This window comes from Magnolia sinica, chromosome 16, assembly GCF_029962835.1.
Source record: "Magnolia sinica isolate HGM2019 chromosome 16, MsV1, whole genome shotgun sequence".
In the NCBI taxonomy this organism is placed as follows: domain Eukaryota; kingdom Viridiplantae; phylum Streptophyta; class Magnoliopsida; order Magnoliales; family Magnoliaceae; genus Magnolia; species Magnolia sinica.
Window position 1 is genome coordinate 70,825,937 of NC_080588.1, and position 13,335 is coordinate 70,839,271.

The following is a 13,335-nucleotide window of genomic DNA, read 5'->3' on the forward strand; positions in this document are numbered from 1 at the left end:
CCGGTCCAACGAGATCGAAGCTTACTCGGAAAGAGATGTAATCGAGAATTGTACAAAAGGACCTTCTGACCAGGCGTGAATGATTTTCGCAAAATGTGTTGGTCATGAAATGCTTTCATCTTGTCCTTGTAAATTCTCGCATTATCGTACGCATCATTCCGGATTTCTTCAAGTTCATTCAATTGAAGTTTGCGTAGCGAGCCAGCGTTGTCAAGATTGAAATTAAGATTTTTGATCGCCCAGTACGCTTTATGTTCCAGCTCCACAGGCAAGTGACAAGCTTTCCCATAGACAAGTCTAAAGGGAGACATTCCAATAGGGGTTTTAAAGGCAGTACGGTATGCCCATAAGGCATCGGTCAATCGGATTGACCAATCCTTACGATCTGGGTTAACCATTTTCTCCAAAATGTATTTGATCTCCCTATTGGAAATCTCAGCTTGTCCACTTGTCTGTGGATGGTATGGGGTACTCACCTTATGAGAAATACCGTATTTCTTCATTAAGCTCTCAAATGGTTTATTGCAAAAGTGTGAGCCCCCATCACTAATGATGGCTCGAGGCGTTCCGAATCGAGAAAGGATGTTTTCTTTTAGGAATTTAATGACCGTGCGATGGTCATTCTTTCGACACGGAATCGCTTCGACCCATTTAGTGACATAATCCACGGCGAGCAAAATATCTGATTTCCAAACGATTGGGGAATGATCCCATGAAATCGATGCCCCGCAATCAAATGCTTCAGTTATAAGGATGGGGTTCAAAGGCATCATATTTCGACAGGATAATGCTCCCAATTTTTAACAATGCTCACAAGCCTTGCAAAATTCATGAGTGTCCTTGAACATGGTGGGCCAGTAAAAACCATAATGCAGAATCTTGGCCGTGGTCTTTTTAGTAGAAAAGTAACCACTACAGGCTTGAGAGTGACAGAAGGAGATGACACTTTGGTGTTCATTGTTCAGTACACATCTCCTTAAGATTTGGTCTGGGCAATATTTAAACAAATACGGATCATCTCAGAAGAATTCGCACACCTTGATGAAAATTTTCTTCTTATCTTGCGCAGTCCAATGTGATGGTGTGAAACCTGTAGATAAGAAAATTAACAATATTAGCAAACCAAGGTGAATGGGAGACTCTAAACAATTGTTCCTCAGGGAACATGTCATTGATATGGGTTGTCTCAAGGGAATCGAGGTATTAAGGCGAGAAAGGTGATCGGCCACTACGTTCTCTACTCCCTTTTTATCTTTAATTTCTAAATCAAATTCTTGGAGTAGAAGGATCCATCGTATCAAACGGGGCTTAGAATCATTCTTCGAAAGAAGATACTTAAGTGCCGCATGATCTGTGTAGATAATGATCTTGGATCCGATCAAGTAGGACCTAAATTTGTCCAAGGCGAACACTACGGCTAAGATTTCCTTTTCCGTAGTCGAGTAGTTCACTGGGAAGGATTTAGAGTCCTACTTGCATAATGAATGACGTAAGGCCTCTTATCTTTTCTCTGACCTAGAACCACTCCAAGAGCATAATCAGAAGCGTCGCACATAAGCTCAAAAGGAAGGCTCCAGTCGGGTGGCTGCATGATAGGTGCGGTGGTTAACGTGCCCTTAAGCTTGGTGAAAGCTTCCTGGCACTGCTCAGCCCACTCGAGCATCCTTTTGAAGAAGATTACATAAAGGACGAGAGAGAAGACTAAAGTCCTTTATGAATCGCCTGTAAAATCTTGCGTGTCCTAAGAAGGATCGCACGTCTCTGATGTTCTTGGGTGGAGGTAGGTTAGAGATAAGATCGATTTTTGCCTTATCTACCTCGATTCCTTTGGACGAGATGATATGCCCAAGGACAATTCCCTTCTGAACCATGAAATGGCACTTCTCCCAATTAAGTACCAAGTTCTTTTCTTCACATCTTTTCAGCACACATTTAAGACTTTCCAAGCACTTGCTGAAAGATGGACCGTAAACAGAGAAGTCGTCCATGAAGACCTCTAGATATTGCCATACCATATCAGAAAAGATACTAAGCATACATCGCTGAAAGATGGCAGGGGCATTACATAGTCCGAATGGCATCCTTCGATAGGCAAAGGTGCCGTAGGGACATGTAAATGTGGTCTTTTCCTGGTCTTCAGGGGCTATCTCTATCTGGTTGTAGCCCGAATACCCATCAAGGAAACTGTAATAGGAATGACCAGCTAACCTTTCCAGGATCTGATCAATGAATGGTAAAGGAAAGTGGTCTTTCCTCGTGACGGTATTCAACTTCCTGTAGTCAATGCACATTCTCCAACCAGTAGTGACTCTAGTTGGCACGAGTTCATTATTAGCATTGGCTACGATGGTGATTCCGGACTTCTTAGGGACCACTTGAGTTGGACTCACCCATTGACTATCAGATATAGGGTATATGATACCCACGTCCAATAGTTTAAGAACCTCGGCCTTAACCATTTTCTTCATGTTTGGATTTAGTCTATGTTGTGGTTGCCGAGCGATTTTTGCATTATCCTCAAGATATATGTGGTGAGTACAAATCGAGGGATCGATTCCTTTGAGGTCCGCTATCGTCCATCCTAGGGCTCCTTTATGCTCAATGAGAGTAGATATAAGCATACTCTCTTGTTCTTTCTCCAGGTGGGCAGAGATCACCACCGGGTATGTCTCATCTTGACCTAAATAGGCATATTTCAAATTAGAGGGCAAAGGTTTTAGGTCAAGCTTCGGCGGCTTGAGGTTAAACGGTAGAGGCACTACATCAGTTTGTGGTAATTCTTCAAATTGTGGCCTCCATCGGTTAACTTTAAGTACCGGTGCAGTATCAAGCAAGGCGCACGTCTCCCTAATCATGTCATCATCAAAATCATGGGAGTGGGCCAGGCACGTCTCTAGATGGTCGGAGGATAAGGTCAGAGGTGTCGTATCTTCCACGAAAGAGTCAATCATGTTAATGTCGTGGAAATCGTCATCATCCTCTGAGTTGCTGCCGTTATTGAAAAAAATGTTTGACTCCAATGTCAAATTTTCAAAAGACATAGTCATGATACCATTCCTGCAATTGATAATTGCATTTGACGTGGCAAGGAATGGGCGACCAAGAATGACAGGAATCTGAGTGCTCATGTTATTGATGGGTTCAGTGTCCAGGATGATAAAGTCTACAGGGTAGTAAAATCTATCAACTTGGACCAACACATCCTCAATTATCCCTCTTGGTACACGAACAGAGCGATCAGCAAGTTGTAGTGTGGTTAGGGTGAGTTTTAATTCACCCAAACCTAACTGTTTGTATACCGAGTAGGGAATCAAATTGACGCTCGCTCCTAAGTCAAGAAATACGTGATCAATTCGATGGTTCCCGATTACACATGATATGGTTGGGCTACCGGGATCCTTGAATTTCTGCGGCACGTCTTGCTTCAGGATGGCACTCACTTTCTCAGTCAAGAAGATTTTCTTTTGAATAATTTTTCGTCTTTTGGTCGTGTATAAGTCTTTCAGGAATTTGGCATATGAAGGTATCTGTTTCACGACATCAAGTAGAGGAATGTTGACTTTCACCTGTTTCAACACCTCTAGAATATCTTGAGAGTTAGAGAGAGGTTTTGGTGAAACCAACCGTTGGGGGAATGGAGCAACTGGCTTCTCTAGAAGTTCCAGTTCTACTTTTTGTGAGGCATCACTGGATCCATCATTGTTGTCCTCTTCTAGTTCTTGAGGCTTTTCGAGCCTAACCGGAAGAGTTTTATCAATGATCTTCCCACTCCTAAGAGTGGTGATGGATTTAGCATGCCCCATTTGATTTGAAGAGCTGGGATCATTACTCTCGTATTGCGATTTAGGAATGGGGAGAGGTTGTGCAGGAAGCATCCCCTTTTCTATAACCGTCATACGAGAGTCTATCTTTTGCATAAAATCTGTAATTCCCCGCATTGCCTGAGCCAGCTCTTGTATGGGATTTTGAACCGGTTCCTCTTGAGGTTTCACTTGATTTGGATTTTGATTGAAGAAACCTGGAGGAGTCGCCGTTTGTCCATTCCTCCAACTAAAGTTTGGATGATTTTTCCAGCCAGGATTGTATGTGTTGGAGTTAGGTCCAGTAAAAGGTCTTTGATAATTATTTACGGCATTGGCTTGTTCATTCAACACTCCTCGAAAGGCAGGTATTGTAGGACAGTTTTCAGTTGTGTGAATGTTGCAATCACAGATGCCGCAAACAATTTCATTGACTTTATCCTTCTTTCCTTCCATGGCCTCAACTTTCCTTATGAGCGTAGTCACTTTACACTTGAGATCATCCTCTTCTTTCAAGAGATATAATCTACCTTTTTCCTTTAATTGAGTCGGCCTAGACGTGGTGTTCGCCATTGGGTAATAGTCCCATGATTGTGTTTTTTCAGCGAGACTATCGAGGTAATCCCATACCTCGTCAACATCTTTGTTGATGAACTCTCCATTACACATTGTCTCGACCATTTGGCGCATGGAAGATGTCAGTCCATCATAGAAAAAATTTGTAATGCGCCACGTTTCAAATCCGTGTTGTGGGCATGAACTGACCAAATCTTTGAACCTTTCCTAACATTGGAAGAATGTTTCATCTTCCTTTTTGGCAAAGTTCATGATTGCTTTTCTGAGGGTAATCGTTTTATGATGTGGGAAGAATTTTTTTATGAATTCCCTCTGCATGTCGTTCCATGTGCCAATGGATCTAGGACGTAGTGAATGTAACCATGTCTTAGCTTTCTCTTTTAAGGAAAAAGGAAAGAGTTTCAGCCTAATTGTATCCTCAGATACATTAGGAAAACATAATGTAGCTATTATCTCATCGAACTCTTTTAAATGTAAATATGGACTTTCTGATTCAAGTCCATGGAATTTGGGAAGGAGTTGGATAACTCCTGGCTTGATGTCCATTTGTCTTGTGTTTTCAGGAAAAATCATGCATGAGGGCGTACTCACTCCCGCCGGTTGTAGATAATCTCGTAAAGTACGAGGCGGGGGTGCCTGTTGCACCTCATTTTCATCTTGGGTATCCTCCACCCTGGGTGGAAGTAGAGGAGGTTAGTCTTCAGCCATTACTTCACTTAACTCAGGGGATTTCGAGTGGTGTCTAGTCCTGCGATGGATAGTCAACCCCTCAACCAATCCTCCTTCAGTCAAGAGACGTCGAGTGTTGTCACGGGCCCACTTGGGCATGAAAACACTCGCAACCCTCAATTAAAAACCTAATCCTAAGAAAGGAAAAGAAAATCTAGAAAGAAAGAGAGAGTTGGAAAGACATTACCAAATTGGAGCCCTAAGTTAAAAACCTGCAAAATAAAACAAAAATAAGTTAGATTCTAAAAAGAGAAGAATGATCCTTTAAAAGAAAAATAACAGTGAATTAATTTATAAAAGAAGGTATTCTTAAAAGAAAGTGGAAATTTCTAAAATAAATTAGGAAAGATCTAAACTAGAAAGTAAATTATTAAAAGAGAACTGCAAAATAGAAAGTAGGGAAGGAGCTTACCGAATTAGAAATTTCTATCTTAAAGGCCTACAAAATAGGAAGGTTAGTTTTTAAACTAAAATTCTACAATTAGAAAGTAAAAAAATAAAAATTGAAAGTAAATTTCTGAAAAAGGGGAATAACTAACCAAGTTTCTAAAAAATAAAAGAGGAAATTTCTAAAAATAAACTATTTCCTATAAATACTAGAATTAGAAAAATTTAAACCCTAACTTTAAAAGTGGAAAAAAAATAGAGAAATTAGGAAGGAATTACCAATTTATGGACTTATGTCAGTAATGTACAAAACACAGAAACAAGTTAGTTCTAAAAATCAATTAAAAACCTAAAACTAAAGCTAGTTAAATCCTAATATTAACCCAATTCTAAAACTAATTAATTTCAGAAAAACGTAACCGTCAGTCCCCGGCAACGGCGCCAAAAACTTGTTCACTCCCCAAGTGTAGGGTTGTGATGTAGTAATAAACTCGGTAAGACCGAGGTCGAATCCACAGGGACTGATACCTGTACGTTATCTGAAACCAAGTAGAACTAGAACTAGACTAAGATGCGATCTAAACAAAATAGAATTTAAGAAATAATTGTGGAATAATTATCTAAAACTTTAAGGAATTCAGAGGAAGGAAACTAGGGATTCAGAGGATCCACTTGTAGAGATCAGGGAGATCTTATGCCTGCATCAAGGATTCAAACTGAACTTACTTGATCTGGTTTTCAAGAGATGAAAGGTATATGAATTAGAATGGATTCCATCATCCTACCATGCCCAGGAGACAAAGTAAATAACGGGATTAAACTAATTGCCAACCAATCGAAAGTACATGAAAGTTAGGAAGAGTACTATCATCCAACCATGCCCAGGAGACGATGGTGAACAACAGGGCCTCCTGACGTCATAAACATCAAAAGAGAAAAAGAGATATTCAAAGCCATTGCAAACCCATTGTAATTTCAGTCACAACAGACCATTAAAGACTGAGTAAATATTCTTTTAATAATCAACTCAAAACCAAGTTCAGTTCATGAAAAGCAGGAAATAGTGTCTCCCATCTCGCTACAGGCTTCACCTCTTAGCCCTAGCTAAGAGGATTAGCTACACATGATATGGGCTAAATTCTAACTAAAAGAAAGAAGAAGAAGAAGAAAAAAAAGAGGAAGAAGGAGAACCGTTTCAGCCAAGCTTTGGATCCACACGCTGACAGCAGCCACGTCTCCTTTCAACCTCTTGCTTTCTTTTTCACGTCCAGCCCCCCTCTGTTTTTTTAAGCCTCCACGCTCCCACCTCAAAATCGAGACCCGTTTGATCCCCTTACACTTTCTCTCTCTTTTTTTATAGCACTCTCGTTGGCACCCAATTTCCGTCCTCCATGCGGAAGTTTTTCGCATAAGAGACTGTATTGGAGTCGGAATAGAAGAGCTTTCGCAGCAACTGAGTTCGTCTGCGCAGTAAAAATGCAAAACGACTTGCGTTTGGAGTGTCTTTGCGGCGTGATATCGACCTTCCTGACAATTCTGAAATCTTGGCTAGGGTATTGGCCTCCCTGTAGACACATTAGACGGTCTGGATCACTCAAAATGTTAATGATCGTGACCCACTACCTCCCGCAAATCCCGGATTCTCCGAACGCGCGTAAGGCGTACGCAGAGGCGCTGACGTGTTCGATGGGCCCCACAGAGGTATTTTCGGAGAAATCCACCCCGTCCATTGGATTCAGGATGAAATTTCGGTCAAGAATGGGTGGTTTTGAACGTCCATTCATGAGGCCCAAAGAAGAAATCATGCCAAAATTCATTTTGAACGTTGTAGGAGTGCCTGTTTATGGCCTCTGTATCCTGCACATGTGCACGCTTGGATGTAAAATTTTAGCAAGGGTTTATAGTATTTGAGGCCCTTTACACGATGGATGGCTTGGATCATCCGAAAAATTACACTGTGGGGCCCACTACCGTCCGCAAAACGGACGTCGTCCGTTCGTTACGCAGCCCGAAACGGCTGCTGCCATGTTTGGGAAGGAGACGCGGGTCAGCGCTGCTGACCCGCGTCTGTTGGTTCGGTGCGGCTCGGGTCTACGTGTGCTGTGCACACACACATCACATACGGGCCCCACTGTGATGTGTTTCAACAATTTGATCCATCCATTCATTTTCCCATCTTATTTAAACCGTCGAGACCAAAGTTGAGACAGTTCCAGATATCAGGTGGGCCCAGAATCAATGGTTTATGGGCTGATCTGTCAGTTGGGGTACTTTCATAGTGATCCGAGGGCTGAAATTTGATATGTACGGTTAATTTATGGCCCTCAGGCCATGTATGAAGTTTTGAGCCAATCAGATGGCAAGAACTATGTGATCTTGCATTTTTCACCAATTTCGGGCCTCTTTAACGTGAATGGCCTGCTTTCCTCGGATCCTTGATGCATAATTCCATCGATCTTCGTCTCCTGGAGTCCGTCCCTTGCCTTGGGTGTCATCAAAGTGTTAAATCCATGTTTTTAGTACCCTTTTCCAGTCCAAGCTCGTGAATACACCCTGCATCACAAACATGATTAAATCAGGCCTTTAAACAATACTATGTTTGTAAATCCAGGTAACAACTGGGTCTGATATGCAATATTTGACCCTCAACACCATGTAACAAAGAACATAGATTAGCTGACTCACATTAATAGTGGTACAAAGGTGGCCGAATCCTATGCAAGAGTAAAACCCTAAAAGAGAGATAGTAAGATTGTTTTGGACTATACAACCCTGTGTATGCCATGTCGTTCTAATTAATATAGGCCTACCCATAAGATTTCTAGTCTTTTAGTCATGAGATTTTGCCTTGTTATTGGGCAAGGATTTTTTATGCTAGCTAGTCTCTTAGGTGCCTTATTTAAAGCCCAAATTGTGCAAGCCATTTTTGGTGTCCACAACCAACATGGGTTAAAACTATAGTATTCATAGGCTGTGATCCACTCATCAAAGGGGCCGCATATACATCAAATGCAAGCCAACCTACCTACATGGTGGACCACATGAAACATTATTTGAATATTGCATATACATTTCATGTAGCCATGTGTAGAGGTACAAGGGTTTATTATAGCTCCATAATAACAAATTGGTATAGATAATAACAAGTACATGCTGGAAGCTATGCATTTATTTATTTTAGCCATTAGTGACAAAATGAGAGAGAGAGAGAGAGAGAGAGAGAGAGAGAGAGAGAGAGAGAGAGAGAGAGAGAGAGAGAGAGAATACTTCCATAGTGTGATAGTGTGATTGTACATTAGCTTGTATAGCCACTAAACAAGTATAAAGGCCATTCAACCTAACTATTTTTTTTTTAATCATGATATACCCCAATCATTTAGTCATTGTTGTTTATTTAAGGTTCGTGGACTGCCCATTTGCATGATCGCGGTTGAATTCGATTTGTCCAGCTACAAGTATATTGGGCCATGACCAATATTCCAAAGCTAGTATAAGAACTAGATAGTCGAGATCGATCACTGTTCAGTCCTGCATGATGGAAGATTCGAATTCATATGTAGAGTTATTGGAGATGATGACGAATAACATAAGGGTGTAGGCATTCATCTTGGGAGCGAGGCGTCCCATGCTGTAACCACATCTAGAGACATCCTTGATCATGATGAATGTCGCTTTTGAAGACACCATGGCAAAAAGATTTTGAAAAATATATATTAAAATGCTCTTTTAATGACCGATCCTAATAAGAACTCGTGAGAATTTTTTGAGAACTCATCTCATTTAATGCAAGCACAAAATTCTAATGGTCTACAACATAGGTCACGTCATGAAACCCTTGAGGCCCAAAAGTTAGCTTGATACTAAAATTTGGTGGGCCATAGCTGTAACGCCCTGGAAATTGGGGTCATGCATAAACTCGACTCCCAAGTTCCCGGGTGTCACTTATGCTAATTTTTGCTAATTTACATTTAATTAGATTTAAATGCGTAGCTTGGAATTTCTTGGAACATGAAACATAATCACAACTGTTCTACCAATATGAAAGAAGTTCAAATACATAAACAAGTCCAAGAATATGAATGGGTCGCATAAGGCATTGCCCATCAAAATATCAAAAAATGATGTCCAAAAGGATAAAGCTGAGTCCACAACTCAGGGATCCAAATCCCGCCTGACAAGCCAATGGAGAGCCGCCCATCAACTAAAAGTAGGACATCTCATCCTCCTCGTCTAAGCTCGTGTCGCCAGGCTCCTCATACTCCTTATCACCTGCAACTACGGGAGAGTCTGGTTGGTGTTTTAAAACACCGTCCTAGAGTAGGAGTGAGTGATCAACTCAGTGGGTGTTAATAACCTTAAGTTATCATAGGCATCAATTATAATATGATCTTAATGAAAAGCAGACAATCACACACGTCTAAGTAATCTTATTAATGCGATTGTATGCAGCATGACATGATGCATGCCCTCACCATGACGCTCCCTCGAGCGACACCATCTAACGATCGCGAATGACAACACTCCCTCAGTGCGACCTCGACTGCCGAGTCGCCACCCTATCTAGTGCGATGCAGTGCGATCATGTTAGCCGAGTTATTAGTTAGGTCCATTCATCCAGCCGATTAGAGAATCTGGTACACCCCACGTATCAATGCCCTAAACGGGTTGTAAGGCCAAGACCCCCCAATGCGTGAAGCTGAGACCCCACGGTCCGTGATCTCGTTGGGTTCCTCATCCCCGACTTCAAGCATATGAGAAGTGCCGTGAGAAAGGGATCACTCGCGGTCACTACGGGGAGGCGCGGTACCCCAGCATAGGCCGACAGCTCGAACATAGTGTCCCATTCCACCATGCCCGGCTCACGAGGCTGTGGACCAATTTTAAGTCGGTTATTGATGGGCTACCACGGTTGTAGGGTATTCCAGGTTCCAAACATGTGTGAGCAAATAGGGTTAACAATTAAGGTTGGAGACGGTAGGCTAGACCTCCCGAGTCAGGCGAGCGTGAGGCGGGTGACATCGGGCAAGAGAGTCCCATGTAGTCGAACTACAACCATCCGAACACACCCGCCCCAACCCACAAGTCCAACCATAACGTAGTCCTACCGATGGGACTACCATCTCTCCTCAAGTTCCTGACCAACCCAAGGGTAGGAATAGTGACTCGTAGCATGCCAACAACTAATGCAACATCAAGCATATTCAACATCATGTTCCATGTTGCTCAACATACAATTCAACTTTCTCTAACAAGTAACTATTAATATCATGAATAAAATGTATGTGTGTGGTGTGGGTTGGTGAGGAAGTTAACACTTCCTCCATGTTGAGAAATCATATGTACAAGAGCAATAATCATACATCCTATGAGGCTACAACACATGAGAAAATCACACAAGGCATGAACATGTAATCATCCATACACCAAATCATGTGAGAGGCAAGAACAATCATCATAAGAGTCAAACCAACAATTCCATATTATTTCAACAAACTTACAATTCCTAGGGTTTCTCTAGATTCTCCAAATATGACATCCAAGCAACCAAAATCATTAATCTCGTATTAAAATTGGTGCTAGGCCACCTAAGAACAATAGTCCGCACCTTCGGATTCGTTGAAGGCTTGGGAACGACCTAGGAATGAGGGCTTTGGGGTCTAATGGCTGGAATCCCTAAAGCAACTATTCGCATGTTAGAGTTTCAAGAAAATCCTTCCTCAACTCAAGGTTTTCAAGAAAAGGGATGAGGGCTTTTACCTAGACGATCAACGGAGCGAATGTGTGGTTGTGGTGGAGGGTTCTTCCTTGAAGAAGAGGTAGGGAGGTGCAAGATTGAACTCCCTTAGGTCCCACCCTGCCTACGGTCCACCTTCACTCTCTTCTTCCTCTCTTCCTTCTCCTTTTTTTCTCCTATCTCCCTTTGTTCCCTAGGGCAAATTCGTATGAGGAAGGGGGTGCCCCAAATAAGGCCTTTATATAGTGCCAGGTTTGGTGTAAATGACCCTGAGGGATGAGTTTTCACTATACTAGACCTAGGGGAGTGTGTTTCTACCATTTACAGCTCACTATGGGATGTATAAGTCAATATACACCATATGATAGTTAGCCCTAATGATGATTTACGCATGGATATGATCGGCCCGCCATTTGGATGCGCCGATCGACAGATATAATTAGAAGTCTGTTCAATGGTCACCGATAGTCGATCGGGCCGCGGTTATACGGATATGAGCAGGAAAATATCCTTACTCTACGTGTGAAGTTTGGTCGCAAACCGACGGTCTGAAACTCTCAACTTTGCATAAGAGTGGACGACCCAATTCACTTAAGTTTCAGCTTCTTCCTTTAGGGTATTTGCACTTCTCATGCACTCGTCCTTTGGCTCAAGTTGAGCGGTTCTAGATAGTATTCAGGTCTGACTCTCGCAATGGGCGTCAAGCCCAGCAAGACGGACATTACTCTATCATTTTGTAACTAGTGGCCCACCAACGAGCGGTCTAGAGCTTGTTCGGGAAATTGGGGCATTTTTAGAATGAATTAGGTATTAAGATTTCTCGTGGGTGATGATTAGAGTTTAGATTAACTATGTTCATAGTGTGGCCTATTTATAACTAGTGAAAGTGGAGATTTAGTCATGATTACTCTAAGTCGTCGGTTTTAGGCTAAAAGAGTAATGGGGTTAATTTGGTCTATTATTCAAGATCCGGGCCTTATCTGACTCTGCCCCGGTTAGATCTTTAATTTAGTCATGCTTGCCTTGATTAGTTAGCGAAGGGTTGGTTAGATTTGGGCCCTCTGGCCTTAAGTTTTAATGAATTCCCACAATGGCCCTCTAGGACTCCTCATTGGCTTTGGGGCGGACCCAACACCTCTTTGGCCACCAAATTTGTTGTGTAGCTGCCTTATGGCCTGGTGAGGGGCTATATAAAATTTGAAAACAAATGGATGAACGGTTATGGGGTTTGAGTAAACGATTCCGATCTTCAAATGGCCCTGTGGGGTCTATTTTAATTGATGGGGTAGTTTTGGTAGCCCTTTGGCCATGAAACTTATAAGATAGGTGCTCCATGGCCCGATGAAGGGCCATGCAAAATTTAGAGATGATCGGATATGGGGTTTGGTCGCACGGGTCCGATTTGCGATCAACGGTCACTGTTCCACGATCAGGTCTCAGAGTTTGTGGACGGGCGTAGAAAAATATATTAGACCCTCATCATAAATTTTAAAGAAATCTGACAGCTGAAATGTCTTACATTTCAGTTTTATTTACACGTGTCAGATTCCAATTTTGGCATTGGTGGGGCACATCTGGCAAGTGCAAGATTTCACTTCTGGGTGTCCATTGAGTCCGTGGTCTGCGATGGTCCCCGAGCCCAGTGAGATCTATGCTCTCCTAAATTTTTATAATTTTCTGACCTTCCTGTGTCGCGGTATAGCCCGCACGGGCTGTCGCTAAGTGTAAACGGCCATTTGGCTTGGAGGCCCACTCCAGGTTCTATCAGGACCCGTCTGGCCTAATCAATTGGGCTAATCTTAGTCTAATTTATTTGTGATAGCTCACTACGAGTAGCTTAAATGAACGGTCCTATGGCAAATCCTACGTGGACGCCCCAGGACACTGTTCTGGTTGGGCGGGACGTTACACTACACCTGATGTTCGAGTGATCAAGCGGATTCATTGGCTTCCTATGGCTGATTAATCGGATTGGTGTGGTTCTTTACTGGTATCCCCCTGTATACACTAACATTGAGTGCTAATGGTTAATGAGTAATATTTAGGTTAATAAAATAAATAAATAAAAAAATTGATGGATTTTTGGAAATAAAAAACATTGAAAATTCA

At 42.1% G+C, this 13,335-nt stretch overlaps 1 non-coding gene across 1 annotated transcript; it reads left to right on the forward strand.

Moving 5' to 3' along the window:
- Positions 1 to 4,539: 4,539 nt before the first annotated feature.
- Positions 4,540 to 4,646, forward strand: LOC131230022 (small nucleolar RNA R71). The gene has a single exon (XR_009163750.1). It is a non-coding gene; the product is annotated as a small nucleolar RNA R71 (small nucleolar RNA).
- Positions 4,647 to 13,335: the final 8,689 nt, after the last annotated feature.